At 49.2% G+C, this 14395-nt stretch overlaps 1 protein-coding gene across 1 annotated transcript in view; it reads left to right on the plus strand.

Annotated features, from left to right (window-relative positions):
- SKAP1 (src kinase associated phosphoprotein 1) overlaps positions 1-14395 on the plus strand; it is a 228607-nt gene that overhangs the window by 154508 nt on the left and 59704 nt on the right. The gene's annotated exons all lie outside the window — the stretch shown is intronic.

Genomic DNA, 14395 nt, shown 5'->3' on the forward strand with positions numbered 1-14395 from the left:
GGCTTCCCTTGCTGTGCCGGACCGAGCAGGCACCCGCTGCCCCAGGTTGGCAGAGCCCGATTTCAAAGCCGTTTGCGCTGTCTGCCTCGAGCCCCTGCTTCCCCATGCTCACCAGAGAGAGGTACTTCACCCCTGTCCATCCATCTGTTGACCTTTGCTTGGCCCTTTATAAGTCAAAGCCAGATTTCCGTCTGAGAGCCCTTTCCTAGTGCCCATAAATAAGCCAGAGAAGCCAATGCAAGTGCTTGATTTTATTCATATGTGTTTTTAAAGACCTGAAACGCAGCCCCGGTGTCAGGATGGGAATTCATGCGATCTTTATGGCACAAACCTCTGTGTTTGTTTATTTTTGCCCCGTTCACCCAAATTTAACTCGAATGCAGCTTGGAAACAACCAGGATTGTGTTATGCATGACGGCACTCCCCCAAACCTGGGGTCTGTCTCTCTCTCTCTCTCTCTCCCCCTCCCTCCAGATCATCAAAAAATCCTAATAGACTCTCTGCTGGCACATGCTTTCTCCGTAGAATGCACGCTACGATGCACACGCTAATTGCTCATGACCCCTTCTGCCAACCCACCCTGTTTGAGTATTTGGGGGGTGTTCTTTAATCTCCTCCCACACAGGGACACATGTCTGGTTTTCCCCCCACAGGTTTCCCTGATTGGAGACCTGTCAGGTGGAAATCAGGAGATAGGCCCTGATGGTGCACCTGCACGGCCCACCGGGGACCTGCAACCTAGGCAGGAATGTTCAAAGTAGTGTGTGATGGGAGAAGATTGTCTGGTCACGTCACACCATGTGTCCCAGGAGGGTTGGGAGAGGGGGTTAGGAATAAATGGTTCCTTCTGTCATGGCTCGGTAAAGAACTGTGATCGGTGTGGGGTAGGTGAAGGGGGCACCATATGAGCATGTCAAAGCCTACTGGGGCAAGTCTTTGTGTTTTGTGTTTGTACAGCGCCTAGCACAATGGGGTCCTGGGATTATCATCCATGTCTGGTGGAGGAAGAGGGAAACGGGTCATTTAGAGGCATGTTCCACACAAGATCTGTGAGCAGCAGTGGGTGGGTAGGTGCCACAGGGCTTCAGCTTCCAGGCAGCCTGTGAGCAGGGATGCTTGCTGGAGGGGAGGGGAGTGAAGCTGGCATCCCCGGGCATGTCTCAGTGACCCACTATCGCCCTCCTCCCCCACTCGCTCGCCTGGCGGCTGCAGGGTGAAAGCTGAAAGTTGAAGAGTCCAAAACCGTCAACCCCCGGCGCTCGGCCGGTGATGGGAAATGAAAATATTTGGATAAGCCGCGATACAGAGCTGCTGCTATTTACAAATCTTGATCCCGCAGCCGGCACATCAAAAGCTCTCCCTTTATACAGCGCGCTTGGCACTCCCGGCTCTGTTTTCAGGCTGTCAAGGGCATTATTTGATGTTCCTCTTCTGTTTGTTTACATTAATTAAGATGGTCAGATCCATCATTGTGATTTTCTCCCCCCAACCCCCACCTCCTGGTAAAAGCATTGTGGGGAGGGGAGCGCTGAAGGGGGGGCGCGCCTGCCGCAGGTGTTAGGCTGCTCTTGTTCAGCTGGTGATAAAATACACATTTGTTCTCCGGGGGGTGTGGACAGAGTGACACTTTCTCGATTAAAAACCCGTTCCCCCCCTGCCCAAAGTGACGAATGACGTTCTTATCTGGAACAAGTCAAAGCAGTGGCCAAGTTTCATCCCCACTTGACATACGGGGTAGCGAAGACCGCGTGGCTGGCGCTGCGTCCCGGCCAGGGTCCTGATTGGTGGCTGGGTCTTTCTGCTAGAACAATCGGCGAAATAAGAAACATTCTCAGCGTTGGGCCCGATTCTCCGTTGCCTTGCACCTCTGTGAAGTTGTTAGTGGCAGTGCAAAGTGGCTCTGGAACACTAGCATTTCCCACTCACTTTGCTGTGGTGCAAATAACACCAGGGACAAGGCAGTGGAGAAGAGGGCCTGGGTACTTGTCATTGTTAGGCTTCAGAGTTAATGCTGAAGGAGGCTCATTCATGCTTCTATCAAACCAGACTCGGTCACCCAAGCACTGTGTCAGGGTTTCGTTTGGAAGGTTTTCTCTGCAACTATAAGCACTAGAAAGCTTGTCTTTTAAATGGAAGCTTAAACACTGAGCCCAACAGAGAGATGTTGGGGCACTGTAATAGACTCATAGACTTTAAGCTCAGAAGGGACCATTATGATCATCTAGTTCAACCTCCTGCACAACGCAGACCCCAGAATCTCGCCCACTCACTCCTGTAACAAACCCCTAATCTATGTCTGAGCTATTGAAGTCCTCAAATCATGGTTTAAAGACTTCAAGGTGCAGAGAATATAATAATAACCATAATACCTAGCTCTGATATAGGTGCGATGTTGTAGCCATGTTGGTCATAAGTTATTAGAGAGACAAGGTGGGTGAGGTAATATCATTTACTGGACTAATTCTGTTGGTGAGAAAGACAAGGTTTTGAGCTTCCATGGAGCTCTTCTTCAAGTCTGCCTGCTCAGAGCGGCAGAAGTCTCCTGTTCCAGTCCACTTCCTGATCTTGTATTGCACTGGAGAACAGCTCTTGAGATGCTTGATGTTGGCACCGTCCGCTCTCTGTATGACTGAGCATCCCCGTAGCAGTAGCACCTCCCATTCCCTTATTTGCTAGTAGCCTCTTGCAGTCATTACTGGCTTTCCATGTAAGTTCCTCAGAGCGTGGATCATGGTCCGCATACAGCTTGAAGGAAGAAGGGCAATCCATGGGTCTTTGGGATAATCAGTGGTGATGTAAATGGTGCTGTACATTGTTCATTAGCTCGGAAAGCTGGTGTAAGCCACACAAAGGGGTAACGTGCACCAGTTTGGCAACCGGTGGGTCTGATTCTCATTTTGCCAAGTTGACACCAGTCTCCTTCCATTGGCTCCGGCCTCACAGGACTGTGTGTGCAGCGCCTGGCACGATCGGGGTCCTGGTCCTTGGCTGGAACTCCTAGGTGTTCTCACAATACAGCTAATAAATCATAATGTTCATCTGTTGTAAAAAGCCATAATTCCTATTGTTGGAGCTGCAGCCACACTGAGCCCAGCCTGGGCTTTGCCCTGGATTGGATGTCAGAAGTAATGGCAGTTCTCTGCAAATGCAGGACAAATTCAGGATGTTGCTGAGCTGAGCTTAGAAATGACATACAGCCACACTGCCCCGTCATGTTAATGGAAAGAGGAGAGTCAACATGGTCTAATGAATTTAGCATGGCATAGGGATCTCTGCCGGTGACTTCCTGGGTGAGGGAAAGTCACTTCGGTTCTCTTTTGAGAGCTCTGCGCCTTAGTGTCCCCATCTGTGAAATGGGCCTCATAGGATCTGCTCCCCCTCACCAAAAAATGGTGAGATGGAAGAATGTTTGTGCAGGGGTTAGAAGCTGTAGACTGAGATTCCCAAAGCTTCCTGCGAGAACAGATCACCCCAATTCCCTTTAGAAGTGAACGGCTTTGAAAATTCCACCCCGTGACGTGTGTTAGGACTACAGTCAAATCCCCCTTTCAATCTGCCCTGTTGCTATCGTTTCCTAGGGAAACCCTGGTGCTGATGGTTGGCGCTTTTTTTCCCATATGCTGCTTTACCCGGAATTGACTGAAAATGGTCCAGTATGGCTCAAAATTCCAGCCATTCCCAGCGGGAATTCTGAGCCCCGGGAATTCCAAGAGGAAACCGTGTTTTTTTTTTTTTTTTTTTTTAAGGGGGTAATTGGCACTTCATTTATCTGGGAGGTTTGTTATGACTCTGAGCTAACAGATAACCGCACTTAGCAAACTCTCACTCTTCACTAATGGAAGAGACTTTAATCTAATAGCCATGTATCATCTGACACGGGGGGCTTTGAGGAACCTCCTCCCACCACGCACGCAATGTTCTTCCTTCCCTGGAATGAGTCCCGGCTCACAGGGAGGTTTCCTGACTTCCCAACTCCAGAATGGCTTGATGCCAGACCCCAGGAAGAAACTGGGGAGTGCGACTGGCGAAGGAGATTGGAGCAGATGAGTCCAGGGAAAGGGCCCGGTTAGGGTGGCTGCAGCTGGTGGTTTAGGCGACGGAGAAAGATGAGGTTTAAAATAAGAGCTATGCTAGCCAGGTTGCCAGATGGCCGTGTCTGTGCTGACATGTCCCAGGTGTAGTGCTGGAAAAGTCCCATCCGACGCCCAGAGCAGAGCTGCCTTCAGCTTGGTGGAAAAATTAAGGTTGATGCCTTGCTTTTATCACATTCTTGAAGCCTTGTTCCTCTTACATGGTGCCTCCGGTTTCCTTCTGGTTCGTGTCTCTCTCCATGTATACAGGCTGCAGTGCACTGACCAGTACCATCTCCTGTCCGCACACAGCCCAGCTTGCCATCTGACATCCAGGATCGTCTTCCTTTTGCTTCTGATTTGCTCTGCTGTGTTCAGGGTCCCTCTTCTCTCGGGTATGACTGGCTCCTGCTTCCTGCCCTGGCACGCTTTCTGGACGGATGCTCAAGATGAGCCTCTGCCTCTTAACGGCTATGTTTGTATCTGCCTCAAGGCTCTTGGTCCTGCTTCTCAGTGCTCACTCTGCTGGGACAGAAACCACCCGAGATGTTTCATCTCTTGGGCTCCCAAATGCAGGAGCCCGGCAGGGCTTTAAGCAGAAACATCTTTGTCCAGGTCAGGGCAAAAGCTGCTAATGAACTCCAGAGATGTTCACACCACCCTCGCTGCACCACCTCCCTGAGTTGTTCGAGAAGCAAGGAAGCTGAGTCAAGCCTCGGAAGAGGCTTCCCCAATCCTGTTCTGTTTATCCTGGCCTGCTTCAGACATGAAGATTTGGGGCATGCGCATACTGCAGTCCCAGGGTGTGAGTGCAGCTCAGGTAGTCATGGCTGAGCTGGCTTTCATCTAGGTCCTGGAGCAGTGAAGCCATGGCAGCCCACAGGCCATACAAGCCCATCCCAGGCTCGGGGGTAAGTACTTGAGTAGCTCGCCATGCTGTAGCCCACGCTGCTTCGGCTTCCCTGCTCCAGTTCGCAAACTAGCTAGATTGAAGAGGGGTATGTCTGCAGCCACACTTCCGTGAGGCTTCCAACCTCCTCCAAGAGTGTGAGTTTTCACCTGAAAATCCAGGGCATCCATTTGGACACAGAGGAGTTGTTCCTCACCATGGTGGTTCCTTGATGATGTCCTGTAATAGAACAGAGGGGGTGCAGCCCTGTCTCGGGAGCAAGGGAAGTGAAGTACCTTCGTCATCCAACAGAAGTGTCTGCTTCCCCACACTGGTTAGGCTCATCTTTAACTTCAGTGGGCATTCAGTCAAGCTGCCGCTCTATGAAGGCCTGGGTTGCACACAGATTTTGTCCCAGTATAACTACTTCAGTTAAGGGCGTGATTATTTCCCCAATATAGTTAGAATCATTGAAGATTAGGGTTGGAAGAGACCTCAGGAGGTCATCTAGTCCCACCCCCTGCTCAAAGCAGGACCAACGCCAACTAAATCGTCCCAGCCAGGGCTTGGTCATACCAGGTTTTGTTATGCCCGTACGGCTTCCAGTCTGGACACAGTTCTACCAATACTCCAATAAAACTCTCCATGCTAGAGAGGTTGCACTGCTTTAACTGTGCAGGGATTGTTACAAAGCAGCACAACTGTTGTACGTAAAGAAGCCCTCACTTTAGTGGAGTTGCTCCTGGTTTGCACTCAGGGCTGGGTGCGTCCAGATGAACGGCTCTCATTCCGTTGAGACGGGACCTTTTTGACATCGGTGGAAATCAGCTGAGAGGGGAAGCCCTTGAGATTGCACCAGCATTTCAATCAGGCTACACACTTAAACCCGGGCGGCTGCAGTATCACTGCTCCAGGAGTTAGCTCGATTAGAGCTAGCTTGGCTGTAATCACACTCCATGACTGCAGTGTAGACCTGTCCTTTGGCCTAGCTGGCACAAAGAACAGCATTGAAGCCATGGCAGCGCGGGCCAAACAGTCCCACCCGGGACCATAGTGACGTACTCGAGCAGCTAGCTTGTGCTGCTGTGGCTTTACTTCTGCTGCTGTTCGAGCTGGCTGGATCAACGTCCACATGGGCTGCGGTCACGCTCCTGATTCCACATAATTATGCCCTAAGGGCTTGTGTACACTTGACACGCTACAGCCGTAGTGCGTCAGTATAGAGCTACCTACGCCAACAGGAAGGCTTCTCCCGCTGGAGTCGGTAATCCACCTCCCCAAGAGGCGGGAGCTAGGAAGGATTCTTCCGTCAACCTAGCACTGTCTACACCAGGGGTGGGTCAGCTTAACTGTGCTGCTCAGGGGTGTGAAAAATCCACCCCCCTGAGTAGCTTAGTTGGGTCAACCTAACTTTTTAGCATAGACCAGGCCAAAGCTTTATACTCTGCTTCTCCGTTGCCAGCCTGCTGGGCAGCTGCCCGCTGCGGGGCTGTGTAGTTACAGGCTAGCCGCTCCACTGTGTGACGGCAGGATTGTTTGTTCGCAGTGATGTTTCTTAGGGAGAACCTTTCCACAGAGGTGACCTGACCTGCTTTTTTAAATGAAATAACTTGGCAGCTAAACGGTAAAAGCAATTAGGCCTAATTACCCTTCAAAATTTGTTTTTACAGAAGGATGCTGGGTTTGAATGATGAAATAATGACCCCACTTAGCATTTCTGTGGGGCTTCCCATTTGCAAAGCCCAGCACAAACATCCGCTAATTAACCCCTAGAGCACCGCCCTCCCTTCGCCACCTGGGCGGTAGGTACCCGCCCACTTCTAGGGCACGTCTGCCACTCCTGATTGGACCACGCTCTGTTGATGAAAGAGACGCTTTCAAGCTAAACGAAGCTCTTCTTTGGGTCTGAGACGGATCCTGTGTAGCTCGAAGGCGGTCTTTCACCCACAGAGGCTGGTCCAATAAAAGCTACGGTCTCTCCCATCTGGTCTCTCTAATATCCTGGGACCAACGGGACAACAACACTGCAAAGAGGTGCATATTCATCAGAATTCAGATGGAAGCAGCATGAGATACAGGTCGCTTGCTAGGATCACCTGGGTATATCTCACTTAGTCAGCTCCTTCCCCTTGCAGGGGCATTGGGCACTGGTGCACCTCAATCCTTCCTGCTTTCTGCCTGGCACACACAATAGTTTAGTCTCCCGGGTGTCGTAATGCTTTGGGCTTGTTGTGAGGAGGTCATACTAGACAATCCAGCCTTAAACTCTATGGCTTGGCCCGGTTGGTAGATGGTAGATATGCAAAATGAGCGTAACTTACCCCCCAAGATCATGCCAAGGTTAGAGTGAGTTGCACAAAAATTTACTAAGAAGAGGGTGTAAGATAAATTATACTCCTGGGGGGATTCTGTGCCTAGGGTGACCAGATGTCCTGATTTGATAGGGACAGTCCCGATTTTTGGGTCTTTTTCTTATATAGGCTCCTATTAACCCCCACCCCTGTCCTGATTTTTCACATTTGCTGTCTGATCACCCTATCTGCACCACTGCGCAATGCAGAATTTTGCAGAAATTAATGTTGTGTGTGCAGAATTCCCTTTTTGCCCCCACAGAAATGGGCTGCAGGGATGTTGGCCGACACTAGGGGCTAGTGGACCAGGCAGAGGCCACGGGGAGGGGGAGGGACCTGGAGGGTTCCCAGCAGCTCCAGTTCCCAGCACACCCTGAGGGAAGGAGGTGATGGCACGCAGAAAACTCCATGCAAGCCTGGGACCCAGCATCAGGCTGTTTCTCCATCTGGATCCCTGGGCTCTAGAAGGGTAGAGGGGGTGAGAGTGTCTGGCCCCCTGGCTGGGCTCGGAGGAGGAGGAGACAACAGAGAAACAGGAACTGGGTTGTCATAGGGGGTTCTTTAACTCTCTACTCGTGGGGTAATTTTTGTGCATGTCTGTATTGTCACAGACATACTTGCTGACAGGTATTTTGAAATAAATTACCAAAATAATTGAAACTGGCATGATTATACAGTATGATTTTGACAAATAACATTTGCAGAATTTTAAAATATTGTGCGCAGAATTTTTAATTTTTGGCACAGAATTCCCACAGGAGTGGATAAAGCAGCTTCCTCACCCCTCCCAAAGACACACTTTTGAATGTCTGCTCCACCATCCCCTACGTCTGATGGGAATGGCCACAATTACCATTGACCTGAGTAGGAGCTGAGCTCTCCAATTATCCCAAGGGTTCTGCCTGGTCCCCACCTCACATCAAATTGGTATAAATTATTCCCCTTAGCTGCTTATGCCCTTACATGGGTTTTCTCACCCAGTTCACACCTATCCTGCTGCTTTTATGAGTAGCCTGACTGCTCTCTGCTGGTGTAACTCCTTGACATCAGTGGACTTGCTCCTGATTGACGCTGGAGTTCAGAATCAGGCCCCCTGGGACCACACGTGAGTAAGTTCTCGCAGGACGCACATGCAACCTGTATTATTGAGTGACTCACCCTCAGACCCCACTGCAAGCGAATGCCAGAGCCAGGATCCGAACTCGGGGGGGGATTCCTAACTCCTCAAGCTGTTCTTGTTGCTAAAGGCCACATTACCCCTATAAAGCACAAGGAACCACTCGCTCTGCTGACCAGCGGGATTGTTTGCTTAACTCAGGAACAAGCTGTTGGATCTTGTGCGATGGCTTCTGATCTGTTGCAGGCTGCCAGCCCAGTAGGAGAGGGAGGTTCTGCAGGAAATACAGTCAAACCTCTTAATTCCAGTGGCGTGGTGCAAAAGGGCCCACCAGCATAGAGCCCTGCAGCACAAAGCATGGACTAGAATAAGCCCATTCTCCATTCATTGTTTGTTTTTTTTTGTTCTGTGCCCCTCTCCAAAAAAGGTGGAAGCTGGTTGTTTGACTTATTTCTATAGTTCATTCTATACACAAATTGAGGTCCCAAGGGACAGCTCTTCTTTATGTGCAACACGACTTTACAGTTACAGGAGAGAAACAGAGTAACAATCAAAACCCTCGGGGAAATCATTTAATATTTCCAGCCTTCTCACAGGGGTTCTTGACACTTGGGTCTGCGGAGGGGAAACACTGATTTATGCCGTCAGTCATTAGACAACGTAGAGGTGAGGTCAGGTGCGGGCATTCTTCATTTCTTCTCTGGTGCTCAGAGATCCCTTGGGCAAGGTGGAATCAAAGCCTTTCAAATGGTAGAGGTCATGAGTGACACCGTAAGAGGTAAAAGAGCATAGCCCCTCCTGCCTCCTCCTGTATGGTTGACACCTATATATCTTCATATTGCCATTGTTTCTGCTTGAAAAATTGCATGTCATTTGTTTCACTTTTTCCTACCCTCCTCTGTCCTTAAATCCTCTTGATTTTTCCACCATGATCTATAGGAATCGTTTGTGTCAAGGCTGACAATTATGTGCTACAGAATTTTTATAGAAATAATGGGCTAAGCCATGAGATGGGCTTTAGCCAACAGGTGTCAGGTCTTTTGTGGCCTGGCAGAGACCCTGTAAATTAAAATCACGTCTGCAACTTTGGGAATTTTTCTGCGTTGATTTTGTGGTCGCTGATTTTCCTAGCAGAGAAGTGCCAGGGGCTTGGGCTCCGTGTTCCGGTATACAGGGCGGCCTGCGGGAGGACAGAACATAAGGGGAGGTACAGTGTGATCCAGAAACTGGTGAAGTTTGTCAGTTCCCAAAACCCAAGTGCATTTCTGCATGACCTTGACTATAGCACAGCTATCTAGATAATTACTTCTGGTACCCTAGCAGCTCCACGCCTTAACATTCCTCTGCTTTCTTCCCGACTCCAGAGTTTCTGTCTGTCCATTCAGAACAAACCATGGGGAAGGTGGAGGAGGAGGGATAATTTGGGCTTGACCAACACAAGGCTAGATTGTGACGGTATCCTGTTACCGTTCCGCGCCCATGTGACTACTACCGTATGAGCACGCTGCCACAGCAGATCCAGTGGGACCCGCTTATTGGGCGCGTGGTTTAGAATAAGTTCTAGAGATGAGCCCCAAGCTGTGAAGTTGGGACTTGGATCAAACTCCTACAAAAGCCTGGGGCTGTTTGGAGCCATCAAAACTACGTTTCCAGGGTGAAACTCAAGAGGGCAGAGCATCTCCATGGAGGAACCCTAGCCGTTGAATTTGCTCCTGTTAGGGATCAGGATGAGCCTGAAACCAGCCGCCTACTGAATTCACTGTAAGAACCATCTATATACTTGGTCCCGTTAGATCCACGAGTGGGTGTTTAAGGAAGCTAGAGAGCAGCCAAGCAACATTCCTCTGGACAGGAGAAGCCAGTATTGCTCAGCCGCTCTCTGTGTTGGTAACCATTAGCAAGCAAATTTAGGATGTGGAGGATTCGAGTTTTGGTCCCTTAGTAGCTGAATTGACTATTCCTCCTTTATGGACAGGGTACCAAGAGTCTGTGGGTCTGTATCTGCTCTCCTCAGCTGAGCTGGTCCTGATCGGTGCCAGGGCAAAGGAGAGGAGAAATGGTTCCAAAGAGCCCCAAAGCAGGCGTGGGGTCTGACAGGCAATCGTCAGGGATCAGCCTTTTGTTCTGGGTTTGTACAGCACCTGGCACCATGAGAGTCCTGGTCCTTGACTGGGGGCTGCTGTGTGCTATCACAGTACAAATACTTTCTAATGGATATGGGGTGTGCAGGTGTTATCTGTGTGTATTGAGGGGCCCGATCCTGGGGCAGCTCTGCAGACCGGACGCTGGTAGACCTGAGCCCAGTTCCGTCTTAATTGGGAGCAACCCTCCGATGCGTGCATGACGATGAGATCCTAAAGTCCTGTGGAAGCCAATGGATGTTTTTAACTGAGGAAGGACCTCGGGCTTTGGTCAATAATTAATAACCTTATTATTATTACATGCTTTTCCTTGGAGAGAGGGTACTATACAGGGAACTGCACGTTCCTCTCTGTTCCTTTGAGATGGGGTGAGAGAGAAAATTCAGTAAGGCCTCAGATTTCAGGCTCAGGTTTCAGCGTGGTGGTGGAACCTCAGTGAGAAGCAAATATTTGGCCAAGTGCACCCTGAAGCGAGCTGGTATCCGGTGTAACTTCACAGCTTGCCCATATGTTGTTACTTATACATCAGCCTTTCTGAGTAATGACGTACGGGGCCCAGGCGAGAGTTGGCTTTTGTCAAGCATATATTTCAGTGGCGTTTAAATAAACCCATCGAGCTGCATGTCTCGTGAACTTTTTTCTTCCATCCATCTGCACCGAGCCGCCCGCGAAACGAAATGGATGAGGCCTTCATGCCTTCTTCAGTCCCCAGAAAATGAGCCAGTCCAGTTAACAATAAATGGTGGCCAATTGGAACACACATGACTGGTCTAGTGAAGAAGAAAAGAAAGTTGAGCGTAATGAAGTCCCTGCGTCCGTGTCCCTGTGCGTGGACAGGAAAGGACGGGTGGTTTATAACTGTTTATTGGAGTTAATGGTAATAAATTCCTCACTTGTGAGGCATTAACTTTAATGTTTTCATTCTGTGATGATTTAGGTTTTCCCTTTTCACGTTGTAAATCATGCTGTCCCAGCAGCACGGCAGGTCGAGTGGCTGACATAATGTTATGTTTGGGGGAGAGAAGTAACAGGGGAATGAGATATCTCTCTCTCTCTCTCTCTCTCTCTCGCTCTCTCTGTGTACAAAAAGAAGACTTGTTAAAAAAAAACGTCCTCATAAACTCCTCAGACGGATGGACAGACGAACAAGCGCACCGGAGCAGAAATGTGCAAGTCTCCGTTGCAAAGCCGGAGCAAAGGGCTGGTTTCCATAGCAACTTCCAAAAGGTACTTGGTGCCGAAGGGTTGGGTTTTTTGTTTTTTTTTCCCACCCTCCCTCTTTGCTGAGTGTGAGCCCTGAGCTAATGAGCTGTGCAAATAGATTGTGAGATTGTGTTTTTTATTTTGCAATTATAGACTTAGTGGCGTGGATGGAAACTTTGGGGCCAAAGGCGCTGCCTCCTTTCTGAATTCCATTTTTGCGTTTTGCAAAGTTAATTTAACTTCAGACGTGCTGGGAAATTTTCCAGGCAGAATAAAAGGCACTGAGAGTCTCCCTACATGCCCCAGGCCAGTACTAGTCCCATCTGAAGTCATGGAAGTCTGTCTGTTCCGTCATGTTTCGTTGTCAGTCATAGATACCACACGGACAATTTAGGAAAACCTACACTAACTAGCTAGCTCTCTAGACAGAGGTCTGTCTCTGTCTGTCGGTCTTTCCGATCTACCGATATTATGCAAATAACTATGTGGCATCTACAAGTATTTTAAAGTATAACATCGTTCCAATAGGACAATCTTCCATTCTTTGATGGGTTTGTAACTTCCTAGGATGACTTCAGTGGGACTGGCGTTTAGTCCTTTATGTCGAGAGTTGTCATAGGAACACAAAAATTGCCATAAGCCATCTAGCCTTGGATCCAGGCTTCAGTGTTGACTGGTGGCAGATGCTTTAAAAGAAGATGTATAAAACTCGCACCGTGGCCAGTTCTACTGTCACATCCCCCTGAGGGCCCTTTCTTTCTTGACCTGTCTCCGACTTTGAATGCAAACTTTAGCTGGATTGTTTGTATTCAGACAAAACAGCATTGCAAATTGGGATACCATGCAGTATGTTAGGCTTTGGTACCTTGAAGAGAACAGGACCCAGGTCTGAGCCCTAGGAAATTTCAGTTGATAACTTCCTCCATGTGATTTGCTGCTTTTGAATGTAAACTGCACCTTGGTTATCCGCCAACTTTCAATCCCGGTAGCTATCCTAAGGTAAATGCCTATCCTTTGAACTTGACTTACTAGCCTCTTATGAAAAGTCTTACTGAAGCCCCAGTAAATCACCTCCACTGCCTTTGCTTCATCTACTTTCTTATTAACCTCCTCAAAAAAAAAAAAAAAGCAATGCAATTAGTCTGGCACAAGATCTACTTCAGATGATGCACGCTGGCGATTGTTTAGTTTCCCATTTTCTGTGAAACGGTTGCTCATTTTATTCCCATTCTTCTATAAATGGTTCTAAGTTTTCAAGGCACTGCAAAATTAGACTAAGGTCCAGAGCTGGGAGATGGAGAGAGAAGCATGGCTACAGGAAAATGAGGAGCAAGGAGGAAGAGAGAGACTAAAGAGAAGAATAGGATGAGGAGCAGCAGAATGAGAGAAGAAAGAGAAAACGGGGGACATGAAGCAGATATTTTGATTAAACAAAGGAATGGTGGAGGGCAAGGAAAAGGTGCAAGAGATGAGCTTGGGGGTGCAGAGAACACAGGCCAACATGATGCCATTTTCAACCATGAAGTTTGCAGGAGATTTTTGAGCGCCACTCATTAAACGACGTTCTTTTACTGGTGTAACTCTGTTGACTTCAGTTGACCTACACCAGGTCCAGTGTTGCCTGCTTAACTCTGGCTCTCCAGCTTCTTCATCTTGCGAATGGCTTTGTGAGAAAGACAGCCTTTCTTGGGCCCCCCCTTTCCCCCATCATCCTGTTTTCTCCCCTCCCCCCACACACCCCTGCTGCTTGACTTGCCAGGTGCTCCATTCTGCAGGCCACCAAGGAGGGCTTTATGGACCACCATCCTCCATGGGCCCGTGTCTTAGCAACACGGGGCCTCCTACAGAACCCTCTTGAGTTTGAGAGAGATGGAGGTTGAGCAGCTTAAATGAGGGGAGACTCACCATCTTCTATGGGGGCCCATAAGATGCTGACTGAAAGAGAGAGGGGTTTGATCCTGCACAGTGTCTTACAGCAATGGTCCAAAATACTGCAGTGAGGTTCGCGTAAGCTGCCGTGCTCGTAGACCCATTTACCGCCAAATCCTGTCATACGAGTGGGCGAAGTTGCTTCCGCAGTCGGTTCCTCGGCATTGGCCTAACTCCGCTCAACGGCAAAACTCCTACTGACTGCAATAGGAGTAGGTAGGTCACTGCGGAGCGATTTGGAAAATCCCACCTCTAGGTTTATTGTAATAAGGTTGCTCTCAGTACAGTGTCTAACCGAAGTGAGGGAGCAGGAATGACAAACGCTCAGGAATTGACTGCAATAGCAACGTCTCCACGTGTCCTGCCTTTGAACGTGCAGGTAACATGGTAGGGTGAGGGCTGCCGTGTCCTCCAGGCCTGTGTGGCTTTAGCTCCCATGACACCTGGGATGGGATTTCTAGGGGCGGGAGGGGTGTCTGGTGTGAGCACAGCTCCCCATCTCAGATGAAATTAAAATGCACATTTTTAACAGGGAATGTTAATCAATCATTTGGCCAGTTGCCAAAGGAGGGGCTAACTTCTCTATCACTTAGGGCTTGTCTATTGCAGCTAATGGCAAGCCAGGCGGTGAGTCTACACCGCACCAGCTTGCCAGCCAGTAACTTGCCATGTGGCCATTGCTACAGTGCAACAAA

This window comes from Natator depressus, chromosome 27 (genome assembly GCF_965152275.1).
Source record: "Natator depressus isolate rNatDep1 chromosome 27, rNatDep2.hap1, whole genome shotgun sequence".
Classification (NCBI taxonomy): domain Eukaryota; kingdom Metazoa; phylum Chordata; order Testudines; family Cheloniidae; genus Natator; species Natator depressus.